This window comes from Hordeum vulgare, chromosome 5H (assembly GCF_904849725.1).
Source record: "Hordeum vulgare subsp. vulgare chromosome 5H, MorexV3_pseudomolecules_assembly, whole genome shotgun sequence".
Classification (NCBI taxonomy): domain Eukaryota; kingdom Viridiplantae; phylum Streptophyta; class Magnoliopsida; order Poales; family Poaceae; genus Hordeum; species Hordeum vulgare.
Genome location: NC_058522.1, coordinates 15,039,299 through 15,056,570, shown reverse-complemented (window position 1 = coordinate 15,056,570; position 17,272 = coordinate 15,039,299). Strand labels below are relative to the sequence as shown.

Genomic DNA, 17,272 nt, shown 5'->3' with positions numbered 1-17,272 from the left:
TGCCTTGTTAATCGCTTCACAGAACAAGTGAAATACAGGTTGTATCTCTCTTTAGTTTATTAACAATCTGTTCATGGAGTCACTACTCCATCATCACGTAAGACACATTTGTTAAGGTCAAGAATTTATCATCTACACTTCTAATCCCTTTTTAGTTATGCTGAACTTGAGAACGTGAATTATTTGGAAATTAAATCGTCAGTCTGTTACATGTGGGAAGATACCTTTTGGAACAAGTGAATTATTTAAAAACTAAAATCTTCAAATTTATCAAAAGTGAAGTTACTCTCCAACTACAATTGTAAGCAAGCCCTAATCTGTAAATTGAAGGTGATTATTCTTTTTAAGAAGGGAGAATGATTCACTTTGAGTCTATATGATCTGATGGTCTTCTTTATTGATTGCTATGTCCATTCCTATTATATCCTCTAACTGGCCCAACTTGCCATTTCATACTCATGCTATTAGATCGGGTGCTCATTCCATGCAAGGCGGTTATTTCTTTTAAGTGTGTGTTATTGTTTAATCATGGTTTTGACTTGAACACATACTTCTGTGTGAAAACAATATATAAGTGCTAACCTCTCATGATTACGGTAACTAATTATTCATCCAACACATGCAAATTATTCGATGCTACGCTACTTTACAGTGTCAGATTTATGTTGCTGAGATGGCCCGTGTTGTCCCTGTTACAACGCATGGACAACTAACTAGTAGGACTTAGATGTATAATACTTATCACATATCTAAATGTGTTTTAACCAAGCCGTTGCACTTATATACACATATATATACAACAGTTGCACATAAAATGCACGCTAAGACGTCGTGGCAGGTATGCGGACGTGACAAGCAGATCACGACAATTTGGCGGACGCCCTTCTCCACCTCAAAACGACGCCAACGCCGGCGCCCTTCATCCCGGTCCGTAATTTGGCGGAGAGAGTGTTCGTCCCGCCCAACGGCGCATTGGGCCACAGGTGCGGTGGGCCAGAGCCCGATGCTGACGGCCATGTCCTTGAGCCCTTCCAGCCGCTCAAGCGCGTCGACCACAACAGTCATGCCTGGCCTGTCCCGGGACTGCACGCTAGTGAACTGCACCACCAGGTGTGCCATGGCGCGTGCGCCCTTGACGGAGTAGTGCACCACCGGACGTGCTCCATGGCCTGGCACAGGGGCGGACCTAGAAACTATTTTAAGTGGGGGCAAACAATAGGAGTGGGGGCACACTTTGTACAAATTTACATAGTTTTGGCAAAAAAATCTGAAATTTCAAAGAAATATAACTTGAGTTCCATATTTTGAGTGGGGTCCTAGGCCCCCACTCCCATGAACGTGGGTCCGCCCCTGGCCTGGCGGCCTGTCAGCAGCTCCAGGAGCACGACGCTGAAGCTGTACACGTCGCTCTTCATCGTGAGGTGGCCTGTCTGCACGTACTCCGGTGCTGCGTAGCTGTGAGTGCCCATCACGCGGGTGGTCACGTGCGTGTCCTCCCCCTCCGGACCCATCTTGGCCAGTCCAAAGTCGGACAGCTTCGCAGTGAAGTCATGTATGTATGTATGTGCGACACCGACCAACACAACAAGGTGAAGATCTGTATGATCAGTGGCGGAGGCAGGGGTGCTGGCAGGGGCCTGGACCTCCCCATGCTCTCACAAATACACCTATATGTATTCCTAATCCTTCATTTATCAAACAAAATTAGTTAGGTTTAGGTGATTTAGACCCTCTAACATTATATGACATGTTTTGGCCCTTTTATATTCAGTTCCTGGCTCCGCCACTGTGTATGATCCGATCCGATTATATTCTATTATATATGCAGCACGGACGTGAAGGAAGCTAACCTACCGAGTCGAGGAGGATGTTGGAGGCCTTGAAATCCCGATAGATGACAGGGTGTTTGGCGGCATGGAGGAAGGCGAGGCCCTTGGCGCCGCCGATGGAGACCTTGAGCCTCGTGCCCCACGGTTGCGTGACGGATATCCTTTTGAAGAGGTGGCTCTCGAGGCTGCTGCGTGGCATGAACTCGTAGACTAGAAGCCGCCCCTCGTCCTCGCAGCAGTACCCAAGTAGCTTCACCAGATGCTGGTCCCGGAACTGCCCAAGGAAGATCACCTCGGCCTGCGTTGCAACCCCCAACATAATTCCTCATGCATGAATATGAATCGACTAGCTAGTAGGAATCTGGTCAGGCTGCAGGTGGGACTAATAGCGGGAGTCCCACCACATCCCACTTAATTCCAACACGTTTTGGTGGGTTATAGCCAACAATCCATTAAAATTTAAGTGGGTTAAGTGGGATCAAGTGGGTTCCCACTTTTTAAATGTATTATGTAATTGCATAGGAAGGAAACTGGAAATCAGCACTAATCCATAAAGATAGTGTGGTAAGCAAATATGTACTCTGTATTCTATAATGTATGAAACGGGATGCTTCCTGTCGCCACAGAGGTGATAAGGTAACCCAGTAGCTAAGCATGCTACATGAAAGTAAGAAACCTGACTTAGGAATCTTCCTCGGAATTATTCGGTGATGAGGGTGCAAAAAAGATTTTAACCAGTTTCTATCCCACGAGTTGGCATTTAAAAGAAAGTATTATGAGATGAAAAAACACTGAAGTTCCAAAATGGCGTTGTGCTGAGAACTGTAGAGGAGATAGAGCGTCCACTTGTTTCGAAAGATGCTTTGCAAAAGCTGATGGCCCTTATCTGAAAATAATTCAAGTGAAGTGATGCTAATCACGCTTTTAGCACTACATAAAGAACATAGACATGACATGACAATGCGAATGGAGAGCCCGAATCATGCAATCTTGCACAAACGACTGGCAAATCTGGTGAAAACACATTGCTGGTGCAGCTCTGCCCTGAAAATCTTGAATGATGATTATCTGAAGCTGCACTTCCCTAAAACTTTCCTAAAAATCTTGACTGCAAGCCTCTCTCAAGATAGACTACTCCAGAACCTGCTATGTTGCCTCTCATTACCATTGGCATGTTATATGGACTAATAATACGTGTGGCACCCCTGTAGCTTAAGTAAAACATCATACACACTGTCATCATACACTGGACAGAGAAATCTAAGGTAAGGGGCAGCAAAAAAAAAGAAGCACTACGACAGACCCCTTGCTGTTGCTGCTTCCCCAGCAACAAACCCGCACCAATCAGGCCAAGAAAGAGGCAATCGATTTCTTGAATCTCATGGAATACCTGGTACCAACGACCTGGGCGCCGAGGTTCCGGTCGGGGTTGGGGCAGCAGGCAACCCGTGGGTCGGGGTTCGGGCTGCCGGCAACCCATGGGTCGGAGTTCGGGCTGCCGGCGACCCAAGGGTCTGGGTTGGCACTACCGGCGACCTAGGGGTCGAGGTTGGGGCTGCCGGTGACCTCATCATCCCGTCCGGCCGGAGTAGAGGCTGCGAGCTAGGGGCCTGACTTGGAGGCGGATGAGGAAGGGATTCGTCGGCGTCGCCCGTCGAGCGGCAGCGGTGGGAGTCAACCATCGGCGGCACAGCCGCGACGCCTCCTGCGTAGGCTGGAAGGCTTGTGGGATGGGGTTGGTGGATAGGTGGGACTCCAGTGGGCTAATAGGGTTAGCCCACTTATTTTTTTTCTCTGTCCAGTGGAAGCCCAATTAATCAATTTAAGTGGGATGAACCCACTAATCCCACTTATTCCCAGATCCACCTACAGCCTGAGAATCTGGTAACCGTAACAGCGGGAGGTATGTACTACCAGCCACTCCCTGTGGCCCTGGTGGCGGCGAGGTCAAGCTGCTTGACGGCGACAGGTTGGGGCTCAAGGTCGAGCCGCATGCCGGCGTCGACCAAGCCCTTGTGGACGGTGCCAAATCCGCCCTCCCCAAGTAGGTAGCCACTCCTACAACGGGCATTACTTATGAAGGGGTTCGACGAAATATACAGAAATCATGTTGAATCATTCATACAGAAAGGGAGTGTTGGAATTAAAGTGAATGATGACATTGACCATTTCTTCCAAACTTTCAAAGGTCTCAGGCAGGGAGATCCAATGTCACCCATCCTATTTAACATAGTTGCAGACATGTTGGCAATTCTAATAGGAAGGGCTAAACTAGGAGGTCAGGTAGGTGGACTGGTGCCGCATCTTGTGGACGGTGGCGTGTCTATCCTGCAATATGCTGATGATACTATCTTGTTTATGGAACATGACATAGCAAAAGCCAGGAATATGAAGCTTATACTCTGCCTCTTTGAACAATTGTTAGGCTTGAAGATCAATTTTCATAAGAGTGGGCTGTTTTATTTTGGGAAAGCCAAAGATGAATAAAACACTTACAAATAATTGTTCGGCTGTGAACTCGGAAGCCTACCATTCAGTTATTTAGGTATACCTATTCACCATCGCAAGCTTTCCAGTAGTGAGCGGAAAAGCATCGAGGATCAATTTGAGAAAAAGCTAAGCTGCTGGAAGGGCAAGCTACTCTCATATGGGGGAAGACTGATTCTAATAAACTCGGTGCTTACGAGTTTGCCGATGTTCTTTCTATCCTTCTTTGAAGTACCCGCAGGGGTACGCAAAAGGTTGGATTTTTATCGATCTAGATTTTTTCGGCACGGTGATGAAGACATGAAGAAGTATAGATTAACTAAATGGGATATTGTTTGTAGGCCCAAATACCAAGGAGGTCTGGGAATTGAGAATTTAGAGGTACAGAATAGATGTGTGCTAAGTAAGTGGTTGTTTAGACTTTCTGTAGAGACAGAAGGCATGTGGGTACAAATTTTGCGTAATAAGTACCTACATTCTAAAACCTTATCCCAGGTAAAAGTCAGACCCAATGATTCACCATTCTGGAAGGGATTGATGAGAGTGAGGTCAACCTTCTTCCATAGAACCAAATTTATTATTGGAAATGGTGAGGGTACGAGATTCTGGGAGGATTCATGGTTGGGGGAGATGCCTCTACCTGTGCAATATCCATCTCTCTATAATATTGTTCAACGCAAGGAGGCGTACGTAGACAAAGTACTTCAGTCAAATCCTCTAAATATCCAATTCAGACGGTCATTATTAGGCCATCGTTGGGCGGGTTGGCTACACCTTGTCAGGAGGCTCATGGATATCCAGTTATCAGAGGAACTTGATAGGGTGCATTGGAAGCTTACAAATAACAGAATATTTACGGTGAAATCGATGTATCTTAATCTTATTGACATGACTAACATCCTAAAAACCATTAATATTTGGATAGTCAAGGTACCCTTAAGGATCAAGGCCTTCATGTGGTTTGTGCATAAGAAGGTGATTCTAACTAAGGATAATTTGGCTAAACGTAATTGGGGGCGGGGAGTACTCGATGTAGCTTTTGTGATAATGAAGAGAACATTAGACACCTCTTTCTCCAATGTCCACTTGCGAGAGTTCTTTGGCAGACAGTGCGTATAGCCTTCAACATTGCACCTCCGGATAGCATTGACACATTATTTGGAGTGTGGCTAGATGGAGTTGATATGACTATTGCTAGACACATTTGTACTGGGGTTTGTGCACTTCTTTGGGCTATATGGAACTGTAGGATTCATGTGGTTTTTGACAGACATACAAATATACATTTTTTGCACGTACTACACAAAGCTGCGTCATTGATCCGTACATGGTCATTACTCACTCCTGCGGAAACCAGACAGCCTTTGGTTACTGGGTCTACCCGGTGGGAGACGGTAGCGCGGGATATCTTCAACCGGTTTGGATGGCGGTCCAGTAATAGGATAGATGGCTAGGCATGTAGGCCTGTTTTGCCGGTTGTGGCACTTTTTGATTTACTTTTACTTCTATACTGCTATGTCGGAGACTATGTTGAACCGAGATCCGTTCGCTTATTTTTAATAAAGGGGCCATAGTATCAACAACATGCATTTTTTCTTCTACAATAGTATTGGAAACTTTTTGAGAATTAATGAATTCCTTAATTGTGTTCTCAAGATTAGAGGGTATCATATTAGAATTTGTAGAAGAATTTCCATACGAACTACCATAAAATTTCTATAGTTGTTAGAGGAATTACCGGGATAAGGTTTAGCATTGAAATTACCTCTATAAGCATTGTTGTTAAATTTATTTTGCGAGACAAGTTCGCATCAATAGCATCATTATTTTACTCAATCAAACTAGACAAGGTCATATCATTGGGATCAACATGAGTTTTTTGTTAGCAACCAAATTCATAAGAGCATCCACTTTTTCACTCAAAGTAGTGATTACTTCGATAGAATTTACCTTCTTACCAGTTGGAGCTCTCTTGGTATGCCATTGAGAATAATTAGTCATGATGTTGTGCAGAAGTTTTGTGGCCTCTCCTAAGGTCACATCCATAAAGGAACCACCTACAGGAGAATCTAGAAGATTTCTGGACACAAAGTTTAGTCCAGCATAGAAATTTTGTATAATCACCCACAAGTTTAAACCATGAGTAGGGCAATTTCTTATCATCAATTTTATTCTCTCCCAAGCTTGTGCAACATGTTCTTGATCTTGATGTTTAAAATTCATTATTTCATTTCTAAGGGAGATGATCTTAGCATGAGGGAAATACTTGGCAATGAAAGCATCTTTACACTTATCCCATGTTCCAATACCATTATGAGGTAAAGATGAAAACCAAGCTTTAGCTTTATCTCTTAGTGAAAAAGGAAATAATTTTAATCTCAAAATATTATTACCCATATCCTTTTTATTTTTCATATCACATAATTCAATAAAGGTATTAAGATGTGACGCGGGATCCTCATTAGGACTTCCCGAAAATTGATCTTTCATGACAAGATTTAGCAATGCAGCATTAATATCAAAAGATTCCGCACTAGTGGTGGGTGGTATAGGAGTACTAATAAAATCATTATTATTAGTATTTGAGAAATCACACAACTTAGTGGTATCTTGGGACATGGTGACCGAACAAGCAAAGCAACGAGCAAGACAAGTAAACTAGCAAGTAAAGCAAGCAAAGAAGTAAACTAGTAAGAAGCAAAGATAAATATATTTGTATTTTTTATGAGAAAAACTAAATATAACAGCAAAGAAAGATAAGAACAACTGAATGATATTTTTTGTGAAGTTACTTGATAGTTGATGATGGTATCCCCCCACAACGGTGCCAGAAATCCTTCCTCATACTTATGATCTGTGTTGGGCTTTCCATGAAGAGGAACGGGTTATCGCAGCACAATATAGGTAAGTATTTCCCTCAGTTATGAAACCAAGGTATATCGAACCAATAGGAATACCAATCCTCAACCGTCTTCAGTGGCTACACACAAAAGAGCAAAAAACTTGCAACTAACACTGGCAAGAGGTTCTCAATCCCCTTGGTCTCGTTATTTGCAAGCAAGTGAGTTGTGTAGATAATTGTAGATAATTGTAAATTGCAAAATAAAATAAAAGAAAGTAAATGGCAGCAAGGTAATAGTAGTGTTTGTAAATATACAAGTGAATAGACCCCGGGGGGGCGTAGTATTCTCTAGTGGCATCTCTCATAAAAATAGCATACAGTGCATAAACAAATTACTGTTGGGCAATTGATAGAGAAGTGGATAGTTATGCGATTTTCACGGCAACGACCATGTATATATAGGCATCACACCCATAAGCAAATAGGCCGACTCCTGCCCTGCACTGTTGGGGAACGTCGCATGGGAAACAAAAAATTTCCTACGCGCACGAAGACCTATCATGGTGATGTCCATCTACGAGAGGGGTTTGGATCTACGTACCCTTGTAGATCGCACAGCAGGAAGCGCTAAGAAACACGGTTGATGTAGTGCAACATCCTCACGTCACTCGATCCGCTCCGCGAACCGTCCCACGAACCGTCCCGCGATCCGTCCCACGATCCGCTCCGATCTAGTGCCGAACGGATGGCACCTCTGCGTTCAGCACACGTACAGCTCGACGATGATCTCGGCCTTCTTGATCCAGCAAGAGAGACGGAGAGGTAGATGAGTTCTCCGGCAGCGTGACGGCGCTCCGGAGGTAGGTGGTGATCTTATTCCAGCAGGGCTCCGCCCGAGCTCCGCAGAAACGCGATCTAGAGGAAAAACTGTGGAGGTATATGGTCGGGCTACCGTGGCAAAATTGTCTCAAATCAGCCCTAATACCTCAGTATATATAGGAGGGAGGGGAGGGACCTTTCCTTGAGGCTCAAGGAGCCCCAAGGGGTCGGCCGAAGTGGGGGTAGGAGAATTCCTCCTCCAATCCTAGTCCAACTAGGATTGGAAGGTGGAGTCCTTCTCTATTTTCCCACCTCCCCCTTTTTTCCCTTTGATTTTCTTTCTCTCCTGCGCAGGGGCCTTCTTGGGCTTGCCCACCGGCCCACTAAGGGTTGGTGCGGCACCCCTAAGGCCTATGGGCTTCCCCAGGTGGGCTGGCCCCCCCGGTGAACATCCGGAACCCATTCGTCACTCCCGGTACATTCCCGGTAATGCCGAAAACTTTCCGGTAATCAAATGAGGTCATCCTATATATCAATCTTCGTCTCCGAATCATTCCGAAAACCCTCGTGACGTCCGTGATCTCATCCGGGACTCCGAACAACATTCCGTAACCAACCATGTAACTCAAATACGCATAAAACAACGCCGAACCTTAAGTGTGCAGACCCTGCGGGTTCCAGAACTATGTAGACATGACCCGAGGGACTCCTCGGTCAATATCCAATAGTGGGACCTGGATGCCCATACTAGATCCCACATATTCTACGAAGATCTTATCGTTTGAACCTCAGTGCCAAGGATTCATATAATCCCGTATGTCATTCCTTTGTCCTTCGGTATGTTACTTCCCCGAGATTCGATCGTCAGTATCCGCATACCGATTTCAATCTCGTTTACCGGCAAGTCTCTTTACTCGTTCCGTAATACAAGATCCTGTGACTTACACTAAGTCACATTGCTTGCAAGGCTTGTGTGTGATGTTGTATTACCGAGTGGGCCCCGAGATACCTCTCCGTCACACGGAGTGACAAATCCCAGTCTTGATCCATACTAACTCAGCGGACACCCTCGGAGATACCTGTAGAGCATCTTTATAGTCACCCAGTTATGTTGGGACGTTTGATACACACAAGGCATTCCTCCGGTGCCAGTGAGTTATATGATCTCATGGTCATAGGAATAAATACTTGACACACAGAAAACTGTAGCAACAAAATGACATGATCAACATGCTACGTTCATTAGTTTGGGTCTAGTCCATCACATGATTCACCCAATGATGTGATCCAGTTATCAAGCAACAACACCTTGTACATAGTCAGAAGACCTTGACTATCCTTGATCAACTGGCTAGCCAACTAGAGGCTTGCTAGGGACAGTGTTTTGTCTATGTATCCACACATGTATCTAAGTCTTTCATTCAACACAATTATAGCATGGATAATAAACGATTATCTTGATACAAGAATTATAATAATAACTTTATTTATCATTGCCTCTAGGGCATAATTCCAACATGCACCTATTATTATTACTCCGCTCATCGACCGCTATCCAACATACATCTAGAGTATTAAGTAAAATAGAGTAATGCATGGAGAACGATGGCATGATGTAGAGAAAGTAAACTCAAGCAATATGAATAAACCCCATCGTGTTATTCTTAGGAGCAAGAATACAAAGACGCACCTTGTCCCTTTCTGTCACTTGGATATAGAAACTCATCAGGTTGAACCTACTACAACACACCCCTCTCACCGAAGAAATATCAATCTAGTAGGCCAAACTATTTCAATAGATCGGAGAGACTTACAAAGCTATCATAATCATGCACATAAGAATCATATTTAGAATACAGAGAAGACTCAAATATTTATCATGAATAATCTGAACATAAACCCACAATTCGTTGGATCCCAACAAATGCATCGCACATAAGTATTACATCATATGGATCAAAGCGAAGATGCGATGATCATTGTATTGAAGATCAAGACAGAAAGAGTTTGCTATCTAGGTACTAGCTACAGATCCGCAGGTCTATGGTGAACTACTCACACATCATCATGAGGGAAGCAAGGTTGATGAAGAGGCCCTCCGTGATCGATCCCCCTCCGACAGGGTGCCGGAACGGAGCTCCAAATGGGCTCCCGTTGGAACAGAGACTTGTGGTGCCATAAAAAGTGTTTTGGGACAGGCGCTAGGGTTTTGCGATATATGAGAATTTATAAGCCAGAGAACAAGATCGGGGGAGACACGAGGGGGATACAAACCATCAGTCCCCCCCCCCGAGGGCCCCCTCCCCCAAGGCGCACCATGTTGGCTTGTGGGGCCCTCGTGCGGCTCCCGGCCTCTTCCGAAGCTTCCAGGTCTTCTTTTGGTCCATAAAAAATCATAAAAAAGTTTCGTGGCAATTGGACTTCGTTTGGTACTGTAAAATTGATAAGTGAAAAACATGTAGAAAACAACAACTAGCACTGGGCACTAGGTCAATATGTTATTGCTCAAAATATTATAAATTGGTAAATAAATGCCCAAGAAGTATCCTAGAATGATAGTATGTCAGCATGGAATAATAAAAAATAATAGATACGTTGGAGACGTATCAGCCCAATGCGGTAACGGGCAGGGGTGGGGGGGGACTTAGCGGCGACGGCTAGGGTTGAGAGAGGCTTCGTTTGCGAGTCCTTGAACTAAGCACCTTTCTTTTTCTTCTTCTTTTGTGCATGCCCCTTGACCTTGATTTTAATGTGGGGCAGGCAAGACTTTCCTCTAATCTCTCTCCCTGTGGTTAATTCTCTAGTCTTATCTATCTCTTTCTCTCTCTTTTGATTATAAGTGCATGTACATTATATACAAGAGATAAGTCCATATTACAACCTCGAACTACCATCGAAGTCTAGAGAACAACCCTGAGCTACAAAAACCGTCTAATTTACCGCCCTATACTTCCAAAACCGGTGACACATGACTAAGTTGTTGACTCGTCAAAACCGATCAAAATCAGTCAAAAACCAGCCCAGGATTTTTTTGGCCGGTTTTTGAAGTTCAGGGTTGTAAAATAGATAGTTTCGTAGTTTAGGGTTGTGTTCTAGACTTCAGTAGTAGTTTGAGGTTGTAATATGGGATTATCTCTAATAAGATGGATTATCTATTACTCTTATTTCTAGTTGGTCCTAACTCAGTCTCGTTGTGTGCCCTACTCCCATTCCTCACGCGATCACCGTGACCATCAAAGCATCTCCAGCAGGCGCCCAACGTGTGGTTCACAAAAAATCAGTTTACAGCGCGTACACTGCAAAATTTAGCGCGTCGGTGAGCGCTGGCTCGAGCGGAAGCCACAAAATTTGGCACGCGCGTAGCACTCCATCAGACGCGCAAAAACTTCAGCGCATGCAACATGCATATTTGATAGCCTATATAGCGATACATAGCATAGATAGATAGCGATACATAGCATAGTCGCATAGATATCCTAGACAGATAGAAAATGATAAAAAAATGATACATAGCATAGCATAAATAGTCTAGATAGATAGAAGACTACTCCTCCTCCTCCTCGTCGGACTCCGACGCACTGGTGTTCGATTCCTGCATCATGATGAAGGCATCAGCCCACGATTCATCGTCAGAGGACCAAGTCGACGATTCCTTCACCTCCATCTGAAAGGGTGCGGCTTGCTTCCACGTACGCCTATCTTCACGATAGGCGGCTTGCTCCGCCCTCCTCTCCGCCCTCCTTTGCGTGAAGAATTCACGCTCGTCGAGGACATCCTGCGGGAACTGACTGTTGGAAATATGCCCTAGAGGCAATAATAAATTAGTTATTATTATATTTCTTTGTTCATGATAATCGTTTATTGTCCATGCTATAATTGTATTGATTGGAAACACAGTGCATGTGTGGATACATAGACAAAACACTGTCCCTAGTAAGCCTCTAGTTGACTAGCTCGTTGATCAAAGATGGTCAAGGTTTCCTGGCCATAGGCAAATGTTGTTACTTGATAACGGGATCACATCATTAGGAGAATCATGTGATGGACTAGACCCAAACTAATAGACGTAGCATGTTGATCGTGTCATTTTGTTGCTACTGTTTTCTGCGTGTCAAGTATTTGTTCCTATGACCATGAGATCATATAACTCACTGACACCGGAGGAATGCTTTGTGTGTATCAAACGTCGCAACATAACTGGGTGACTATAAAGATGCTCTACAGGTATCTCCGAAGGTGTTCGTTGAGTTAGTATGGATCGAGACTGGGATTTGTCACTCCGTGTGATGGAGAGGTATCTCGGGGCCCACTCGGTAATACAACATCACACACAAGCCTTGCAAGCAATGTGAGTTAGTGTAAGTTGTGGGATCTTGTGTTACGGAACGAGTAAAGAGACTTGCCGGTAAACGAGATTGAAATAGGTATGCGGATACTGACGATCGAATCTCGGGCAAGTAACATACCGAAGGACAAAGGGAATGACATACGGGATTATATGAATCCTTAGCACCGAGATTCAAACAATAAGATCGTCGTAGAATATGTGGGATCCAATATGGGCATCCAGGTCCCTCTATTGGATATTGACCAAGGAGTCACTCGGGTCATGTCTACATAGTTCTCGAACCCGCAGGGTCTGCACACTTAAGGTTCGACGTTGTTTTATGCGTATTTGAGTTCTATGGTTGGTTACCGAATGTTGTTCGGAGTCCCGTATGAGTTCACGGACGTCACGAGGGTTTCCAGAATGGTCCGGAAACGAAGATTGATATATAGGATGACCTCATTTGATTACCGGAAGGTTTTCGGAGTTACTCGGAATGTACCGGGAATGACGAATGGGTTCCGGGTGTTCACCGGGGGGGGGGGGCAGCCCACCTCGGGGAAGCCCATAGGCCTTGGGGGTGGCGCACCAGCCCTTGGTGGGCTGGTGGGACAGCCCAAGAAGGCCCTATGCGCCATAGGAAGAAAATCAAAGAGAAAAGAAAAAAAAGGAGGTGGGAAAGGAGAGAAGGACTCCAACTTCCAATCCTAGTTGGACTAGGATTGGAGGAGGACTCCTCCTCCCTTGGTGGCGCAGCCCTTGGGGCTCCTTGAGCCTCAAGGCAAGCCTCCCCTCCCTCCTCCTATATATATGGAGAAATTAGGGCTGATTTGAGACAACTTTTTCAAGGCAGCCCGACCACATACCTCCACGGTTTTACCTCTAGATCGCGTCTCTGCGGAGCTCGGGCGGAGCCCTGCCGAGATTAGATCATCACCAACCTCCGGAGCGCCGTCACGCTGCCGGAGAACTCATCTACCTCTCCGTCTCTCTTTCTAGATCAAGAAGGCCGAGATCATCGTCGAGCTATACGTGTGCTGAACGCGGAGGTGTCATCCGTTCGGCACTAGATCGTGGGACGGATCGCGGGACGGTTCGTGGGACGGTTCGCGGGGCGGATCGAGGGACGTGAGGACGTTCCACTACATCAACCGATTTCACTAACGCTTCTGCTGTGTGATCTACAAGGGTACGTAGATCGGAAATCCCCTCTCGTAGATGAACATCACCATGATAGGTCTTCGTGCGCGTAGGAAATTTTTTGTTTCCCATGCGACGTTCCCCAACAGTGGCATCATGAGCTAGGTTCATGCGTAGATGTCTTCTCGAGTAGAACACAAAACTTTTTGTGGGCGGTGATGTGCGTTTTCCTGCCCTCCTTAGTATTTTCTTGATTCCGCGGCATTGTTGGATTGAAGCGGCTTGGACCGACATTACTCGTACGCTTACGAGAGACTGGTTTCATCGCTACGAGTAACCCCCTTGCTCAAAGATGACTGGCAACTGTCGGTTTCTCCAACTTTAGTTGAATTGGATTTGACCAAGGAGGTCCTTGTATAAGGTTAACTAGCAATTCATATATCTCCGTTGTGGTGTTTGCGTAAGTAAGATGCGATCCTACTAGATACCCATGGTCACCACGTAAAACATGCAACAACAAAATTAGAGGACGTCTGACTTGTTTTTGCAGGGTATGCTTGTGATGTGATATGGCCAATGATGTGATGTGATATATTGGATGTATGAGATGATCATGTTGTAATAGATAATATCGACTTGCACGTCGATGGTACGGCAACCGGCGGGAGCCATAGGGTTGTCTTTAAACTAACGTTTGTGCTTGCAGATGCGTTTACTATTTTGCTAGGATGTAGCTTTAGTAGTAATAGCATGAGTAGCACAACAACCCCGATGGCGACACGTTGATGGAGATCATGGTGTGGCGCCGGTGACAAGAAGATCGTGTCGGTGCTTTGGTGATGGAGATCAAGGAGCACGTGATGATGGCCATATCATGTCACTTATGAATTGCATGTGATGTTAATCCTTTTATGCACCTTATTTTGCTTAGAACGACGGTAGCATTATGAGGTGATCTCTCACTAAAATTTCAAGACGAAATTGTGTTCTCCCCGACTGTGCACCGTTGCGACAGTTCTTCGTTTCGAGACACCACGTGATGATCGGGTGTGATACACTCAACGTTCACATACAACGGGTGCAAAACAGTTGCACACGCGGAACACTCGGGTTAAGCTTGACGAGCCTAGCATGTGCAGACGTGGCCTCGGAACATATGAGACCGAAAGGTCGAGCATGAATCGTATAGTTGATATGATTAGCATAGAGATGCTTACCACTGAAACTATTCTCGACTCACGTGATGATCGGACTTGAGATAGTGGATTTGGATCATGTACCACTCAAATGACTAGAGAGATGTACTTTTTGAGTGGGAGTTCTTAAGTAATATGACTAATTGAACTAATTGTCATGAACATAGTCTAATGGTCTTTGCGAATTACGATGTAGCTTGCGCTATAGCTCTACTGTTTTTATATGTTCCTAGAGAAAATTTAGTTGAAAGTTGATAGTAGCAAACTTTGCAGAGGATTGTCCTCGTTGCTGCGCAGAAGGCTTATGTCCTTAATGCACCACTCGGTGTGCTACACCTCGAGCGTCGTCTGTGGATGCTGTGAACATCCGACATACACGTTTCTGATGACTACACGATAGTTCAGTGCAAAATACTTAATGGCTTAGAAGCAAGGCGCCGAAGACGTTTTGAAACGTCACGGAACATAAGTGATGTTCTAAAGAGATGAAATTGTGATTTCATGCTTGTGCCCTTGTTAAGAGGTACGAGACCTCCGACAAGATTCTTTGTCCACAAAGTAAAGGAGAAAAGCTCAATCGTTGAGCGTGTGCTCAGATTGTCTGAGTACGACAATCGCTTGAATCAAGTGGGAGTTAATCTTCCAGATGAGATAGTCATGGTTCTCCAAAGTCACTGCCACCAAGCTGTGAGAGCTTCGTGATGAACTATAACATATCAAGGATAGATACAATGATCCTTGAGCGATTCGCGATGTTTGACACTGCGAAAGTAGAAATCAAGAAGGAGCATCAATAGTTGATGGTTAGTAAAACCACTAAGTTTCAAGAAAGGCAAGGGTAGAAGGGATACTTCGTGAAACGGCAAAACAGTTGCTGCACTAATGAAGAGACCCAAGATTAAACCCAAACCCGAGACTAAGTGCTTCTATAATGAGGGGAACAGTCACTGAGGCGGAGCAACTCTAGATACTTGGTAGATAAGAAGGCTGGCAAAAGTCGAAAGAAGTATATTTGATATACATGATGTTGATGTGTACTTTACTAGTACTCCTAGTAGCACGAGGGTATTGGATACCGGTTCGGTTGCTAAGTGATTAGTGACACGAAATGAAAGCTACGGCATAAACGGAGACTAGCTAAAGGCGAGGTGACGATACGTGTTGGAAATGTTTCCAAGGTTGATATGATCAAACGTCACACACTCCATCTACCATCGGGATTGGTGTTAAACCTCAATAATTGTTATTTGGTACTTGTGTTAAGCATGAACATGATTGGATCGTGTTTATTGCAATACGATTATTCATTTAAAGAGAATAACGGTTACTCTATTTGCTCGAATAAATCACCATCAATGGTTTATTGAATCTCGGTCGTAGTGTTACATATGTTCATAATATTGGTGCCAAAAGATACGAGGTAATGATGATAGTACCACTTACTTGTGGCACTGCCGTTGGAGTCATGTTGGTATAAATTGCACGAAGAGGCTCCATGCTGATGGATCTTTATACTCACTTGATTTTGAATCACTAGTGACATGCAAATCATACCACATGAGCAAGGCCTTGTTTTCATTGAGATGAAACAAGATAGTAACTTGTTGGAAGTGATACATTTTGATGTATGCAGTCCAATGGGTGCTGAGGCACGCAGTGGATATCATTATGTTCTTACTTCAATGACGATTTGAGTAGATACAAGAGTATTTACTTAATGAATCACAAGTCTTAAATATTGAAAGGTTCAAATCTGTTTCAGGAGTGAAGTTCGTCGTAACAAGAGGATAAACTGTCTATGATATGATCATAGAAATGAATATCTGAGTTACAAGTTTTGGTACGCAGTTAAGACAATGTGGAAATTGTTTCGGAGTTCATGCCACCTGGAACATCATAGTGTGATTGTTATGACCGGTACAACGTACCAACAGAGGAGGCCCAATGGGCAGGGTTAATTACGGGCTTAGCCCAAGTTATCTTACCTATCTTAGAAGTCCAAGTTATATTAGAGTCCAAGTTATATTAGAGTCCAAGTTAGAGTCCAAGCTATCTAGGGTTTAGTGGAGGCTGTCCTCCTTTATAAGCACATGTACCCCTTCGATATTAATCAGACAATAAACAGTATATTCTGTTGTCGTCTCCCTCAGGAGACGAGAGCCCCAAACCCTAGCCGCCTCCCTCTCTCTCTCTCACGCCGCGACGGCGCCCAACCGCCGGCGCCGGCGCCCCCAACCTCGCAGCCCGCACTTCCACCCCTACAACCTACGTCCGAGACCTGGTAGAACCCTAGCCTCTACAAGTGATGATGTGTCTGAACGTCATAGCCACGCACTATTTGGTATGGTGCATGCTATGATGTCTCTTGTCGAATTACCACTATCATTTATGGGTTATGCATTAGAGACAACTGCATTCACTTTAAATAGGGCACCGCGTATTTCCGTTGAGATGACACAGTATAGACTGAGGTTTAGAGAAATCTAAACTGTCGTTTCTTGAAAGTTTGGGGCTTCGACACTTGTGTGAAAAAGTTTCAGTTGAATAAGCTCAAACCCAAAGCGGATAAATGCATCTTCATAGGATATCCAAAACAGTTGGGTACATCTCCTATCTCAGATCCGAAAGCAAA

At 44.6% G+C, this 17,272-nt stretch overlaps 1 pseudogene; it reads right to left on the bottom strand.

Annotated features, from left to right (window-relative positions):
* Positions 1 to 860: 860 nt before the first annotated feature.
* Positions 861 to 6,737, bottom strand: LOC123396199 (annotated as a pseudogene).
* Positions 6,738 to 17,272: the final 10,535 nt, after the last annotated feature.